Below are 4,783 nucleotides of genomic sequence, written 5' to 3' on the forward strand. Positions count from 1 at the left end.
TAATAATGGGAACACATGCTGCCAATTTATGGTAAATTCGGGTTAAAATTGTGGCTAAAACTTTTTACTAAAACGTGGGCCTATATAGCCCATTTTCAAAACCATAAGTCTTGCAGACCTAAAACCCACATGTGAACAAAATGTTATCAACCTACTTCATTTCGTTCAGAAGTTAGAGTGATTTCCACAGCCGGACAGAGACAGACGGACAGACATCGTCAAATCGACATTTATTTTTATGCTAAGGTCTAAGATTTATATTTTTAGGGCTTCAATTGACTTTTATGCTATGGTCTAAAATTTTTATTTTGGGGTACTACAAACGTAATGACAAACTTAATATACCCTCTATACTATGGTAGAGGACATAAAAATGCTGTTATATGGGGGACAAAGACAAATTTTAAAATTCCAGTTGATCACTTTGGGAATTGGAACCAAAACCTTCAAAATGCAAAAAAAACATTGTAAATAATTCTAGACATAAAAACAAGTAAGCAAAGGCTATAATCGTGCTGGGACGACCATGTGATACCCTACAACACTACAATATGTTAAAAGCCCCTTTATGTCCAAATCCATTTTGGAAGATTTCGCATTTGATATTATGTCACGGAGCGCTGCCCAGATATTACCCTTAGCATTTTGAACAGGGACATTTGCCCAATATTTACGCACTCCGTCGTATTTTGCGATCATCTCCAAAAGCAAGAGGCCCCTCTGTATCTCCAAATTAAGACTCATCTTATGATCTTCTTGTCTACGATATTTGGCTATATTCGTCAACGAAATCAGCAAAAAAGGCACAAGTTCCCTTTTGTGTATTTCGGATATCGCCTGTTAGTAATATTGGTATTTTTCAGACAAAAATAGTGGTCGATTCTACCTGCTGTCCTAAACCTTAACTTCATGCGAGATTTCGTGTCCTTGGTTTCTATTTATGTCCTTTATAACGGCTGAAAAATCCGGAACATTTTAAGTTGTTGGTCCATTTCAACGCCTAAATATATTGCGGACATGTTTGAAAACTAAAGGCCTAGCCCTTCTGAGCCTAACCCACCCTTTTTCCGAGGATCGGACGGTAATTGCAATCTGTATATAATAACCCCAACCTGTGTTGTAAGGTGAACAAATTTTACAAATTTCACATTTTTTACATTTCAATATTAGAATTCAATAGAAACAAGTAAGCAAAGGCTATAGTCGAGCGGGTCGACTATATTATACCCTACAACACTACAATAGACTAGACGCCCCTTATGTCCAAATCCATATTGGAAGATTTCGCTGTTGAAATTAGGATTTTTATACACTCCGTCTAAATATAATCCAATGGTCATACAAAATGTTAGACTTTTTTCCTGTCCTTAACGCTCTTCTCAGGCGTGTCGATTGGCTTCAATTGTGTGATCAGGAACATTTTTCTGTTTTTGGTTCATTTGAACCCCTAAATATTTTGCGATCATCTCCAAAAGCAAGAGACCCCTCTATATCTCCAAATCTAGACTAATCTATATGATTTTCTGGTCTACGATATTTAGCTATATTCTTCCACGAAATCAGCATAAAAAAGTCGGAAGTTCGCCTTTTGTGTATTTCGAATATCGCCTGTAAGTAGTGTTGGTATTTTTTCACACAAAAGTAGTGGCCCATTCTATCTTTTGTCCTAAATCTAACTTCATGCGAGATTTCGTGTCTTTTGTTTTCTATTTGTGACCTTTATAACGGCTACAAAATCCAGAATATTTTTAATTGTTGGTCCATTCAACCTCTAAATATATTGCGGACATCTTTGAAAACGATAGACCTAGCCCTTCTAAGCCTAATACTACCCTTGTGAAAATTTTCATGAGGATCAGACGATAATTGAAATCTGTATATAATAACCCCAACCTGTGTTGTAAAGTGCAATAATATTACAAAATATACACTTCAATACTACAAGTCAAATTGAAAAAATCGCATTCGATAAAAAATATGAAAAAATAAAACATGTCACAAGATAATACAAAATCGATATTAACATTGTTATTGGCTTCTTTTTATGCGATTTTTTAGATTTTATACTTTTATGCCAAAAGGGCATTCTAAATATACTAAATTTGTCAAAATCGCTCCAGCCATTCTTGAGATATAAGCATTCTAGCTAACATCCCCTTTCTTTGTATATATACATTGTGTATATTTCGCTATATATATCCGATATTTTTACTATCGGCATCTACGTAACGGTCAGAATTGACATGTTCGTCTATTTGAGATTTCGCCGGCATTAAAAATATTCGCGCTTTAATGGAAATTTTTACTTTTATTTATCACAAATGCTATGGTCTATTTCAACCACTAAATATTACCCGATGACCATCAAAATTGGAAGGCTTCTGCCCAGCCCAAAGCTGGTCTATAATTGTGACCTGTAGAGCAACTGCAAAATCAGGATTTTTTCAGTTTTTGGTCCATTTCGACCCCTAAATATTATGCGACCATCTCCAAAAGCAATAGGGTTCTATTCTGACCTTAACCCCACTTCCATTCTAAATTTCGTGAAGATCGGGCCATAATTGCGACCTGTAGAGTGATTACAAATTAACATGGACAGACGGACGGACGTAGCAAGATCGACTCAGCTCGGCGAGATAGATCCATATATACTTTGCTATGTGGGAAATCAATATTTCGTGGTGTTAAATAAGTGTTGTAGAAACCATAGTGTTGTAGAAACCAAATATTCTGCTTAATCTTGATATCAACAGACAGGTGAACTGGCAGGGAAAGGAACCTTATTACAATTTATGGGATCTCCGACAAATATTTCAAGGTACTTCAAAACATTACAAATCTTATACCATTTGATAGTGGATGGTAAGGAATAAAATTCATCTTTTTACTAAAGACTAGCCTCGTTTTGAACGACATCCATCATATTTTATTATTCCAGTTACCGGTAAATCCTTTTTGTACTCTTCTTCGAACTATCAATTTGTTTATTTGGACATTTAAATTGTATGTTTATATTGAAGTACAGACAAAATTTCACATGTGTGCAAAGTACACGAATAAATTCATGAGTAATAAATGCAGATACTTAGGATACTTGTTGTGGAGCAACAAGACAAAATTTATGCCATACCTCCAATAGCACCAATATCGGTTGGATGGCGCAACAGCGGCGACAGCAATGCAAATGAAGCATAATATCTGACACGCCTGCACTTGCTATGAAGACAAAAAGAGCGATTGCAGTCATTTGTTGAAATAGGGAAACAGAGGCTTAAGACATTCGTGTGGATCACTATCAATAAACAGTTGGTGGCATCCACATCCGCTTTACAAATCTTCAGCATTTATTTCGGTGACTTTAAACTAATTTACTTTATTGCAGTGTAAGCCCCCATCCCAATGTTATATAGGGTGGTTGGATGGAGTGTAGAGTATGCAGTGTAAATAAATATTGATGGATTGACTGTGAATTGACAAAGACATTTCAATTTTTAACAAGATTAGATCACTGCACATGGAATTCTGGCTTAACAATTCGTGTGGGGTGGATACGCGCCTTAACCACACACAGAGTGTTGCAGTTGTAATAACAATATAATATTTCAGATTTATGTATATGCCCGATAAGATAAGGTCAGAGTTCAATGCCTAAGATGAAGTTTTAACTCTGTGATGCTGCTAGTTCTATGCTTCCATATGTAATATGAGGACTATATTGTCGTTTTTAAAATAATACAGTTGGGAATTATCTGAATGCCCGGTATAAACAGGTTAGAGTTTACTGACTCAAATGAATAAAGCGATTGCCTCACTACATGTCCTATCCAATATTAGGCCAAAGCCTGCAGCCTTTAAATATGACATGACCATCAAGAGCTGTCGCCATATGGGGACCCCCCAAGATGTATCATAGGTTTTCCCATTTTCTTCAGGATTGGCTTGATTTCTGTAAGAACTTGCATCCCCAAATGAAGATAGTTAAACTCCACTGAAGTTGTTTTGAAAAGATATTTTACTTATAGATGACACGACATTTGAAATTCTAGCTGAGTCGGTGAGACAGAAAATACATAAAATCGGGAGGCATCATTTTCGGAACTGAATCAGAACATGGAATATAAAGCCCATAAATCCGGGAAGACCTGAAGGATCTTAATACTTATCAAATCAATCATGTCAAAAATGGTTTAATAAGTCTCGATGTTCAAAGAGCATACAGCGTAAGGGAAGTTGCATGCTTCTTGACATAAAAACTCATTGAACCAAATCTGGCTTATATATAATATCATTGACAAATATATCCAAATGAGGAAGAAATCAGCAGAAACGCGTAAACAATTTTATTACTCAAAGAGCATGCAGCTCCCTTGCATTCATTCCATAACGTACCATTAAGTTGTATTTTGTCTCCGTAGAATTTTTATACCCTACACCACAAGGTGGTCAGGGTATTATGTCTTTGTGCATTTGTTTGTAACATGGAGAAGGAAGCGAGTAAGACCCATAGTTACTTTTGAGGATCTCCATAGAATCACTTTCTGAGTTGATTTATGCATGTCAGTCCGTCTGTCCATGTATTCTTGTGAACAAAATGCAGTTCGCATTTATTATCCGATTGAGATGAAATTTTCCAAACAACATTTATTTGGCCCAAGGACGAGCCCTATTGAAATTGGAGATAATCGGTCAAAATTTAGATATAGCTCCCATATATATATCTTCGTCCGATATGAGTTTTATTGTGCACCAAACGTCTAATATTAGCCCAAATGGGATGAAATTT

The sequence above is a fragment of the Musca domestica genome, unplaced genomic scaffold, assembly GCF_030504385.1.
Source record: "Musca domestica strain aabys unplaced genomic scaffold, Musca_domestica.polishedcontigs.V.1.1 3, whole genome shotgun sequence".
In the NCBI taxonomy this organism is placed as follows: Eukaryota; Metazoa; Arthropoda; class Insecta; order Diptera; family Muscidae; genus Musca; species Musca domestica.